At 41.1% G+C, this 13035-nt stretch overlaps 1 long non-coding RNA gene across 1 annotated transcript; it reads right to left on the bottom strand.

The window, feature by feature from the left end:
• Positions 1–14: 14 nt before the first annotated feature.
• On the bottom strand, positions 15–12271 carry LOC142377464 (uncharacterized). The gene is made up of 3 exons (XR_012769514.1): positions 12079–12271; positions 11621–11739; positions 15–128 (listed from the first exon to the last, which is right to left on the bottom strand). It is a non-coding gene; the product is annotated as an uncharacterized LOC142377464 (long non-coding RNA).
• Between the last annotated feature and the right edge of the window lie 764 nt (positions 12272–13035).

Below are 13035 nucleotides of genomic sequence, written 5' to 3'. Positions count from 1 at the left end.
CTTGTCTTCGTTGTCCCCGTCCAGCCCATCTTCTGGGCTACCGTTGGCGCTCCACTCGTTGGAAGCAATGGTGGCGGCTCCCCCTGGGCCCGACCCCGAGCCCCAATATCAAAGGATCTGTAGGAGATCTGCGAAATAGATAAAGACTGATTAAACCTCAGCAAATGTTCATCTTGATTAACATCATGATGTGACACATAAAACTCAAAGCCTGCTAAGAAACAGTTAAAACAACTTTCTTCTCCCAGACAGTAGGGATAAGTTTGTTAAATAAAAAACGTGTTCGCATGTCACTGACATGCACAGAAAAGTTTTCATTTTTTATCCCAAGCTGAGCAGAGCCCAGTCACTAAGCGAGTTGGCAAACCCTTTGATTGCCAAGGTTTGCATTTGTTGTTACTGAATCTATTACAGAACCATAAAGGAACTGTCAAGCTACTGTAAAGTGAGGGCACAACAGACCTCTATATACAGTATAACTGAGCGTATATATCAATAAAAAACTCATAAGATAATGACTAATAATGAAAACACAGGCAGATAAATCAATTCAACATTACACACAATGAAAACAAACTCTGTGATCGCATCCAACACATAATTACAAGTGTTGTTTGTCTTTCTGTGACGTTCATGTATGGAAACAATCAGCCAGTTGGGCAACTATGTGGAAGCCTGAAAACCCCTCTCGTGTCTAAGCTGGATGAGCAAGTTTATAACTCTATGAACCCACTGATCTATGATAACCTGCAGGCAAACAGGTCAGCAGATCAAATTTCAAACAACAGTACAATTTTTTAATTTATGATGCACATCCTTTCAAAAAAATTCTAATTTACCAGTACAATAAGTCTAGCGGTTCAATGCTCAATAATGTCTACAAACTTGTACGGTGTTGGTGCACCATTCACTAAACCTTTGTTAGGTCTTTGTACTGTTTTTGCCTCAGAAACCTAATTCAATAGAGTCATTTATGATGCTGCAAATAAGACAAAGTTGTGTAAGTGTATGTAGAACATGAGGACGTTTTATTTTACATTTCCTTTATTTAGGTCATTACATTTGTCTGATTAAACAAGGCAAACCGTAATTATTATTATAATTGCCTTGATTTTATTTCTCTGAAATGTCCAAATGAATTCAAGACATTCCATAAAACAAAGTTTAAAGGCCTCACTAATCAGCACTGGACTCAGAGAATTCTTGTGGTCTGGGAACTGTGTCCCATTGTGGTTGGCTTATGGCTGACTGCAGGCAAAGAACTTAAGTATTTTTCAAGCTGCCTTTTCAGCGTTGTATTGTTTCTGAAATGGAAGTCTATGAGGTAATGATCCTCCCAGGATGCTTGTGTTTCTGCTTTAGCATTTTTCTGCTTACATTGACAAAAACGAAAAAGGATCAATACAGAGAGCACTAAAATGGAAAAAAAAGACATTGGACAAATTATGAGAATGTTTTCAGCTTGATTTTCCATTTCAAGCAAAGCTTTGATACATTTATGGCGAGTTGTTGGGTGATGTGAACTTTACCAAAATTAGAGAGCTGTCTGTCTTCTTGTAATGTCAAAGCTAACCCAGAAACTTTATGTCCTTAACAGTATATGATGAAAAAGACCTTAATGTTTATATAAATCAATAAAACTTCTATTCTCAACACCACAGAGATCTGAAAAAAGGTAAGAAATTCTACTACAGTAGATCTAGATGAATTTGTGAGTGGAAGCAAAGTCAGTGATATAGTTTAAAACATTAAGTGCATGACAAGTAGGAACCCCGCTCCACAGTCCATCTTTCTCTTTTCTTTGCAATTACAGCAGATAAAGTAACACACATTGGGGGGGGGGGGGGGGGGGGGGCAGAGCTGGAGGATTAGTGCTGCCTCCATTCTCTTCCCATCATCATTTAAAAGGAATTACAAAAGATCAAAGAAAAGTAGACCTTAAACACTGGTCCTTCGGCCAGATTCCACAACACACAACATGAAATTCATGGCTGTCACTGAACCCAAACGAAGGTTTGACAAGTATCCACACGTCAAGCTGCTAATTTTAACTGAGAGGATACTGGTTATGGTGGACCCTTTGCAACAGGGTCACAGTGTTAAACTCAACACTGAAACTGAGCACTCATCAGCAGCTCAAATGATCCATCTCAGTCTTCACAGATCACACGGCTGGATGACTGAAGCTACACGTGGCTATTTATTTGAATGTTGTTAGATATTTATATAAAAATCAGCATAGCAAAGGCAAACACAAAAAAACAGATAAACGAGGAGCTCAGCTCATGTTAGTGAAAAATGAAAATGAAAACAAATGAAAAAGAATTACCAGGCCTATAACATTCTTTTGTCTGCCAATAAATAAAAAAAAATAACCAGCAACTTTTTTTCATTGTTTGAATCAAGAAAACAAACAGAACAAAAGCAAAAGGTGTCAGCATCTAGGATGTGAGGATTTCTTGCATTTCAGCAGATTCTGCAGTCAATCACAAATTACATACAATTACTACAATCAACTTCAAATTGCAACAAACTAGTGACGAAGGCCATCATAATTTCAGCAGCCTAACCTGAAGTCTTCAGATGTCCACCAGCAATCAAAAACCCAAGGACAGTTGACTGTCATGGCTCACAAATAAAACCTTTAAAACTTCATGTTTAAGAAGCTGGAAACTGTTGCCTAAAGCTCAGGAAAACCATTGTGGACATTTTTTAAACTATTATTTGATATTTTTCTGTCATAGATATTGATGAAAATAATTCAGCTGTTGTAAAAAAAATAATCATTTGTTAGAGCCCTAAATGGAATAAGCATTTTTAAGAGAATGGAAATAAAACTGAAGGCTTGCATCACTAATTATCTATCTCAACATGTCCACCTACAATGAGATTAACTTTCACTTAGTTCTTTTTCTTGCTGCCAGTCGACTGTGTTGGCACATAATAAAAACACGCGCAGCACAAAGGTCTGCTCATATCAACTCAAGGTTAATCCTTAAATACAAATTTCAGCCTCAGTCTTAAGGACAGCAGATGCTGGGTATAAAACTTTAAGAGAGCCCAAAATACATATTAATGAAAAGCACAGGTGTTGTGGGGTAAGGGCTTTAGTGATCAGAGGCTGATGGGAGAAGTGGCTGCTCTATTGTTTATCTCCAATTATAACAGAGAAAACACCACAGTCCTCCTCTGCACTGCGAGCTGTGAAGAGCAGCAAACAGCGCTCAGTTCAACAACAGATCTGACGACCTCAGTGGAGCTCCAAGTGCTCAGACGAGTGTGTTCACGAGAGGTGCTGCAAAAGAGAGGCTCTTCACCGCGAGAGGGGCCTGAATTCCAGACATGTCCTTATTAAGAAAGGGCTGCGAGTGCTCACTGTTTCTCCTCCTGCCTCCCTTGTGTCAACTCAACGCCCTCCCTCCCTTCTCTGCCTGCCCCCCTCCACCAAGGGCTCAGAACGTCTCTACCCAAATAAGGGCAGGAGACCAGGGGATGCGTGTATGGGAGGAGTGGGTTGGTTGGCTGGAGGGCAAAAGGGGGAAAGGGGTGTGTGTGGGGGAAGAGGGGCGAGGGGCATTGTGGGCGGCGAAAGGGGGGTGGGGGGTTGTTGTCCAATTTAGGCGTCCACTTTGGAGTCTGGAAAACAGTGGGATTGTTCCAGCTGGAATGCAACATCAGCACTGAAACGCTCCCACTTTATGACACTCAGAGCTCAGACTGGAGGGAGGCAATTGACAGTGGAGCCATTTTTCAGTCTATCGTAAAGGATTTTAAGTCTAACAATAGTCATGGTAAAAAAAACTAGTCAGTTTTATGGACACAAACGTAACAGCTAGTTTCGACCTTGTAGAGATTCTCAAGATGAAGGCTTGCAGAATATGATTTAGTACCAGCAGACCATTCAAAAGAATGGCTGTTGTAAATAACATGTTGATAACATTAGGAAAGCTGTTGCTAACATTGTCATGCCCTTTTGGGTGATGATTAACACAACAAAGCAAACAACAGACGCACAAAGTTGCAACTAATAAAGCGCCTATGTTGTAAAAATGAATCAAAATATGCTCGATAGAGCAAATGTTAATGAAATGAATAAGCTTTAACTTTCTAACTTCCATGCAGGGTTATACTGTCTGAAGGACACACCTCTCACACATTTAACATAAAAAAGAAAAAAAGAAATAAATCAATGAAACACACCTCCCCTCCCACATTCTGGGAGTCAAGCCATGAGACTCTGAGACCAACATGCTACAGAATTCCAATGTGCAGCAGGAATGTAAATAATGCTGCAAAACTATGCGCCTTGCACATTCATTGAAACAGCACCATTCATGCACCAGAATCCCTCTTCCTATTTTCCCAGCCCTGAACGGAGCGATCACATTGCAGTCCGTTTTCAGCAATCGGCTTATCTCTGCTCCGGCTCCATCTACGGACCGACCAGGGTTTGCTGGCACAGTGCTGAGTTACCCTTCTTCTTCCTAGACATGAATTCCAGTATTTCTTCTGAGTCACTCTGAGGCTGCTTGGTCACATGGAAAGAAAGTTGTCGATACATGGAAGGGATTCCATTACATTGATGTTTAAGTGTTACACAGAATGAAGGAAAGCACTTACAGCTGTCAGCAGGGAAAACTAACCAAATCTGTGTGTTTAGGTATTAATGAAAGACGGCCTGACAGTCAGCAGTTGGCATAAGAAAACCTATTCATTCAAAAAGAGGCAGAGCTGAAAAATGTTCTTAATTTTACGTCTTATCCCTCGGTTTCATCTTCCACTGAACATGAGATCATCTTGTGCTCTCAAATGGACCATCCAGATGGATTTCTACTTACGCAGCAGAATTTAAAGATGACAGTGAGGCAAGACCTTGAGACAAAATTACTCTGTCATGTCCAATTTTTATGGCATAATGGCCATATCTCCTCTCCAGTCCAGTTGTAGGAAAAATACATTTGTTGAGCCAGCAGACGCTTAAGACGAAACAGGATGGATCATAGAAATACATTTTAGCAGAGACTAAACATCCCACCATCAGAGCCATGCGAGCCCGTTGTGCCAAGACAGCAGTGTTAGCACCGAAGAGGCTCAGCATGAGTAGAATGAGTTCTGTTGAAGTTCAAAGTTTGACACTTTTGCCCAACAAATCCTCCAGTTGAAGCAGTACCTTTAAAGCCTCGTGGGATCGGGGTGGCTACAGGCGACACATGTGAAGCGCTGCAGCAGCTCTCCACCAGCTAAGATCCACCTCTATAACAACATAACTGCCTAGAATAACAGGCATATTTTTTTTCCCAAAAGGAAATCTTAACATCTTTGGGTAGAAAGAGGTATTTGGTCTGTTGTACATTTGATAGACACTAGTGGCAACTTTCTTTCATTTATCATGAAACACATAAAAAACACTCAGTACTAATCGATGCTATACAACAAAAAATGGTGGATATGATAAAAGAGTGCTCATGTTGCACAGATGACTGGGACAAAATAAAGTTTTAAGAGGTGCCCTCACCACCAGTTTAAAAAGAATATTGAATCTATTGGAAAGAAACCTCTAAAGAAGTTATTCATAGATTCCGAGCTGGATACCTCACGGTACTTATTTCATCAGGAATTAGCTACACTCTTTTTAAGATGATGAATCATATCTATCCTGTAGTAAGTTCTGCTGAAAAGATTAAACCTTAACAGGAACAACCGTGTGTTTTGTGTAGCTTGCTGTAACTTTGTAAAACCATTTTGAAAATAGTTTCCAGACCGGATATTGGAAAAAGACTCCCACTGTAGACCATGATGACGGCGTATTCTACAGTGGGTGCCAGCACATCCGAAGCTTGATGTATAAATACTCGCACTGTCTGATATTACACATAACATATTAGGTAAATACAAGAAGGCGATGCAACAAACTAATAGGTGTATTTTCCCGTAGAGGAGACAGCATATGTGCGCACATACAGTCATTACCTTTTTCAGAGCGTGCAAAGTTTTTTTAAAACATCTCTTAAGCTACTGGTGTCAATGCTGAGGCTACTTTTCAGACAACCAATAAGTTAACAGGAGCTAAAACGTATTTATTCTCTATAGCTAAGTTTTCCCTTCATCACACTGTGCAGTGCGGGGAATGTTTTCTTTAACTCACCTGTTTGCATTGTATTGATCCTCATTCATTATTATGGATGGGCCACTTTGTCGAGCTATCTGTCATTCATAATGTTTTAGTGTTCATCACTTCAACGTGACTTTAGCATAACGGAACTGTCTCATGTCCCCGGAAGCGCTTTTTTGATAATAGCAGTGACCAAGTGGCACCTGTCCAGTGCTCTTCGGCCAGAATAAAAGTGCTCGAACCAACAATTTGATCAACCACACCATAATTCAAGAACGAACACAGACACAGAGGATTTATGATGTAATTTCTCTAGGTGCTTTCGAGGCTCTTGTTGTATTTCGCCATTTCTCTTCCAAAGAAAGCAGCTTCCAACTACTCAAGTGCCTCAAGAGGAAAGCATAAAACTGTTTTTTATATGTTTGTACTAAATTCAATAATGTAGCTCCAGAAAAAAGTTTTAGTTCAGTTTATCTTAGATTAACTGATGCATTTGGTCACTTCGGGTTTATTTTATCTGTTCCTTTCTAGAATAATCAAGATTTTTTTTATCTCACAAAAACTATGTGAAACTTTTTTTTTTCAATCCACAGCTCTGGTTATCCCCACCACCATGACTCAATAGTACTGATTCATGTCCCAAAGCAGATTGCAAACAGATTTCCTGCAAATCTGCCTCCTTCAGTGCTGATCCATCAAACCACTTCTGTTTTCATGTTTCTCCATCATTGCCCACTGTCAGAGTTTTTACACCCCTATTTGTTTGCTAACTAGTACACAACAAAGATTTGTTCCTGTCTTTAGAAACGGAGCCTTTGTTTAGATGCTGTAAGACTTGGGACACTTCTTGGCAAAGAACAGACCTCTGCTGGCAGAAAAAAAAGCCCCCCCCTGGCTTCGCTGGGCGTTAAACACACCTCGACCAAATTTAAAGTTAAACACAGTAACAAATCTGTGCCTAAAACTCCTCCACATGAGAACCACACTTCTTCTGAAGGGTGAGGGGCTCTCACAGATGTAGAGTCAGCGCTCTCTGTCACAGCGAGACCCCTACACACACACACACACACACGGCCACACAAACACATGTTTGACGGGGGAAACAACAGGTCTTGGCGGCAGAAGGAGCAGCTGCTCTCTAAGGTCAGATTACAGATAAAGAAAACATTTTAGGTTCCAGGCCAGAAAAGCTGCTCTCTTTCGAGAGCCTGTTCCCTCTTGACACGCAGACTGCACAGTTATGCATTTGCAGCAAATGCACTCGTTTAACTGCAGCCCTGAAGGTAATTTAGGGGCTAAATCGGAGGTGGTGAGCTGGCATTAGTGTCTGCTCTGACACCACTGCGTTCATCAGCCCCATATAAAAAAATATATATATAAATATATATATATATATCAAAGTCACCACCCTCCCCTCCTGAGTCTGTGTTTGGCCCTAATAAATTCTCTCCGACTCCTCCAATAACTTCCTCCTACTTCCTATCTGGCACGGCGCTCAGGAAACAATCAGAGCTGAGAGTGAGAGGAGGGCTGAACAGCCAACAGCTCACACGGCAAGAGGCAGAAAGAGAGACAGAGGAAAACTTGAGACAAACACATGAACACATGCACACACCACATGCACCCCTTGTCAAGTCAAACATTTGCAGTTTGATACCAGCTGAATGCCCAAGGAAAACCAGAACCCTCAGAAAAACATCTTGCACGCAGGAATGTCCACACTCTAAGTTAGAGGAATGTGACATACTAAATACCATGCTTACATCCAAAAAGAAGTAACTCTTACTTGTTTCTTTCTTCTGAAAAAGTCCCACAATGTGGAAACAGGCCAACTCTCTGTGAGGTAGGAGGAAGACGACTCACTGTAGGCGTAGGCGGATAAATGAGTATCACACGTCAAGGGAGAGCAAGAACATAAGGCCTGAATCATTCATTGATTGTTCTATTTTAACACTGGATGCTCCTGGCCATGTGGTCCACCTTCAGCTGTCACGCTTTCAGACAATTAAGCTCTAATCTGAATGAAGAGGGAAAGACTGACACAAAGCGAGGCAAGTGAGCCAGACTGGGGTTTTTTTTAAAGCCTGAATCAGCATTCTAATCGGAAATTTTCCAAGGAACGTAGCGGAGAAGCCATTCGAGCCCGAATTGGTCATTTTGTGGTGAGGGGAGTGGTTTGAAGCCATAATCTGTGAAACCCTTAAGACATGGAGCAGAATTCACCCGCCAATAATTCATCTAACCAAATAAATGGTGCCACAAGGCATTAAAAACAGCCATGGCTTTGATCAGGAGAGATCTTCACAGAGAACAACTACAAGCAGGCATGAAAAGCAGACCCAGAGATTTAACTTGTTGCACATATGATGTATGCGCAAGGGCCTGATCATCCTAAACATGAAGTGAGTAACTCTGTGCCGCAGAAGGAGATCATCCCCCAACCCAAAACACCCTGAGCAGAGGGATTAAAGGAGTTTCACATGGGTGCCCTTGGGTCACTGGAGCTTCAGTGTGACACACAGCCCACACACACACATACGTACCAAAAGCAAGACAGGCCCACAGTGGGAGTGAGCCTCCTGTTATCTGTAATGGAGGCTGGAGTGGCCACAGACACAAGCACACACCCTCACCGACTTTTCTTTCAGGCTCTTCTTCTTTAGACATTTACATGGAACATCACTCCTAACAGTTGGTTGCTGGAGTCAGAACAACTAAAACATTTAACAACTTGTGGACAACTGACACAAAGACTACACTGTTCTAGGCCACTCCCCGGCTCCTCCCCTGAGTGGTCCGAACAAGAGGCCCGAGAGCTTATCTGTTAAAAGCTGATGGCTTGGAGGAAATGTAAACATGTGCAGTGGATGGATGTGAATACAATGTTGATAAATTGTGTTTGTGGGGACTCAAAGTGAAGTAGCTGGTCTATGTTTAAAGACAGACTTCTGGTTGAAATTTAGCACTTTCCTCTTTGGCTTCATCATTGTAACAAACAGCTCATGGCACATTATGTTATTCATCCTCTGCCCAGCCACTGCTTGTTAGTGTCAAACTGCATATTGTATTCCAGATTGCCATTAATGCCCTTCTGCTGAGAGCTGCAGGCTTTTCTCTGAGGCCCTCTGTGTCCTAACCGTACAGACATAAGTGGTATTTGTTCAGATCTGGCTTGACAGAGGGGTAAGTGTACACCATTTGGACGAGTACTTCTGGGGATGGTGCTAAAAAGCAGCCAATGTCTGCACAAATGGGCAAAAGCTCATTAGCTGGTCTTCCGTGGGTTTGACACAAACGGGTGAAGCCGCTGCTGACAAACGGTCAACAGACCTGCATCCAAAGTAAACACCACGCAGCACAAACACAAGATGCACTTCAGCCAAACGACGCAAATGATTTCCAATGCCTACAGTTTCCAATTGTGCTGTCAGAAAATCGGAATAATCAAAGGATTATATTTTCTTTTAGCCTCATGAAGAGAACACACGCTCATTAACTCACTCTGATAAACAGCCCCGAGGAACACAGCTGGGGCCTAAAGACAGACAACAGCCACTTTGAGGGGATATTACCCCAAATAATCTAATTGACCCCAAGACATGGTTAAAGTTGTAAAACTTTCCCTTTGGATTTAACTCCCTCACACGACAACCCAACGAATTAGCTAAATCCACTGTGGCTGAGAAACATAAAATATATGCAAGACAAGAAAAGACCACATTGTACGCTGGGAGGCCAATGCATTCATGCTGCTTAAAAACAAAGACGGGGAATCTGACAGAGCAGCAGAAAGCTTAATCCTTTCCAGATTTACCCATCAGCATCAAATCTATTATTAGGCATCTTGGCGAGGCTCATTTACCAAGGACACATTGTTTGGTTGTTCTGGTGGATGGTTTCATTTCAGAACATCATTTCCACATGTTAATCGAAAGTAGTTCTCAACAGGGGCTGAAACGGTAGATTGTGAATTTCCGCCATGACCTGACATGACCAAAAGAGTGAAAAAAAAATAAAAATCCATGCCACACCAAATCTGATCATTATCCTTATCAGGGATGTGTCAAAAGACTGTGGCCAAAACAGACATGAGCGCTTCAAAGACCGCACCAAAATCCTGCTGTGTGTAAATTTACAGCCACACTGACGGAAAACACGGGCAGAACAACAGCTTGCTTCCTGCAGAGCTCTGACTTCCACACAAAACGTGTCGAAAAGAGACACAAAGGCAAAAAAAAAACTAAGATGACAATATACAGTTTTAAGAAGTGACAAAAAGAGACAGTTGAAAGGTTAACTGGTTCTTCTGCTTATTGTCACTAACTTGACAGACTGCATTCTGCTGTTTAGTCAAACCTGTTGACTGTCAGTGATTCAGCTGCGCTGCTCAAGAGACTGCATACATTTGGGATCCTGTCTTTTACATGTTGTAATCAGCTAAAAACACCAAACTCTGCCAAACGTCTGCATATGTGTGAAGCACACAGGCTGAGAGCAGGTGTAGCTGAGGTTGCACTCGTATAATTAAACAATTAGCCTGCCACATATCCATGCATCTCAAATCCTCACCTATGAATTATGTACTTAGAGGGACTTTGCAGAGTATCATCACATGCCCCGTTTGGGTGGCTTAAAACAAAAACAAACAAAAAAAAAAACCCAGACAGAAAGAACAAGACTGAGTACATAACGTAGACTTGTTAGATGGTCAAGCAGGCATGTTTGAAAAATAACAACCTCATATCAAGAAAAAAGTCCCAAGTTATAGCTTTAGTGATGCATTAGTCATAAACACACTGAGCATTTTGTAACTATAGATTTGTGCTGGTCTTCAAGTGAAGCTCTCATTATGTCAGAGAAGTTTTTTTTTTACATAAATGTAGTTTTTCTAGCAGCCAACACTCAGCCGCTTATTTCACGTGGACTCAGAGTTTCTTGAAAATTGACCACAAGACAATTATCTGACACTTCTCACTAAGGATCTTTGTGAAAAAAAATAATAAGATAGGGCAGAAGTGTTGACATTCAAAATTAAATACTTTCTGTTGAAGCAGAAATGATTTTAGTTTGCAAAAGTGCAGCTGCTGGATGGTGTAATCATGTGATTATTTATTTTACTGAAGTCTTTTATTTGTATCATTTGTAGCTCCTAATCTATTCTCTGGTAATAACTTTACACTACATCTTGTGAAGTTTGCTGTGCGTGTTCACGAATAAAACATGTTGAGAAGTTATTATTAGTCACTAATTCATAAGTGTTCTGCAAATTAAAGCTTCAATCGTCGACATTTGCCGCGAGAAACTAAAGAGAAAGTAAGAGCAGCAGATAGAAATATGTGCTGAGGCGTGTTTTTTTTCTTCTTTCTAAACCTAAAACTTGGACAATCTTGGTGTCTACGGGAGTAAACTCCTCTGTACTTCTCATTTAATAAAGTCTCGCCTGGGTTGGTGAACTAAGAAGATCTCGTCTTCATTTTAGTGCGCTGACAGATCAGGATCTTGTCTTACCTCTGGGATGCAGAGGTCCAAACCAGTCTGAAGTTATTCCTCCAAATCGTTTTGCCGTCTCTTTGTGCCACTTGGTATAACTGTTCCTCAAGGCTGGAAGTCTGGGATCCAGGTATGAACTGAGCGAGACAAAAGACAAACATATTGGCCCAATTTTCCTCTGTCATTAGAAAGGCTTTTTTTTTCTTTCTTTTTTTTTATAAAAGTGGGTGCCAATGAGCGGGCTACCAGTGGAAATATGATTGTACAGAGCCTGTCAAAGATATCCCTGCACAGTGGGAAAGTCTAATACAATTGTGTATCAATCTCCACATATTTCCTTCCCTCCCAACGCAGGCAGCTCCGCGGAAAAATGTGAAAAATGACAATGATCTGAAAACTTCACCGAGACAAGCGGCATGAAAAAACTCCACAGTAAGGCTGTGGACAGAAAGAGGGAACATTTAGGGAGATCTTACCTTTCTTATTCTGGCAGTCACCTTTTTCTTCTCAGTGAGACCAGCTGCTCTTTTTTAGAAACTTTGTTATAATTTGGCGCGTTGTTGTTTTCTGTAATATTTCTCAGAGGTTTGACAGTATAAGTGGAATGTTAAGTATGACTTTGGTATGAAATCAACGCACTACACTGGAAAACGAAGGGGGAGGGGGAAAAAAGACGTTTCAAGGAGGAGCCAATGGTGCGCGTCAATCAACGAGCTCGTGGGGCAGTGACTGCGCTGCAGGCCCCGCCCACAACATATCTGAACACTGATTGGAGCTTCCTGTCTTAAAAACCTGTCCGACAGTGCACACACAGACCAACATGGTGCTGTTAAAGGTAAGGAAAAAGTACAGGCAGTTTTTAGAGCATATTCGAAATACCGAACCCATGTTTTAAAGCTTTTGCATAGTTAATAAAGACAAGAGAAAAAGGTCCGAACAGGATTTAGAAATCTTAAAAAGGGTGTGGAACTATACCCAGGATCACAACCTGCATCTAACATGAACTTATCTTAGATAAAGAGCGGCACAGTATGGAGTCAATAAATTCAGATGCAGGAGATGAAAATGAAAAGGGATGATAACCAAAGGTCACATATTCATTCAGAGGTTTTTAACCAGTCAGTGGCTTCCACACCACATACATTTGAACACTTATATCTGGTCATTTTATAAGTAATTAATTTTCTTTTCATTCCTAGGAGTTGAGACCATATCTCTTTCCTCTAAAAGTAAACATTTTGGGCTGAAAAAGAGTCCTACGACTGGTGACTGCACATCTTTTTTACAGTACAGATGATTGAAAGAAAGATCAAATACAAAGATTCCATTACACTATTGTTGTCAAGGATACTGGACAAAAAATCTAAAGTGCAGTTCTGTTGATGTCCTCTGTGTCTCAAATTTATGACGCTGAAAAAACAAATCAAATATAA

The sequence above is a fragment of the Odontesthes bonariensis genome, chromosome 3 (assembly GCF_027942865.1).
Source record: "Odontesthes bonariensis isolate fOdoBon6 chromosome 3, fOdoBon6.hap1, whole genome shotgun sequence".
NCBI lineage: Eukaryota > Metazoa > Chordata > Actinopteri > Atheriniformes > Atherinopsidae > Odontesthes > Odontesthes bonariensis.
This window is presented reverse-complemented; position numbering and strand designations above follow the sequence as displayed.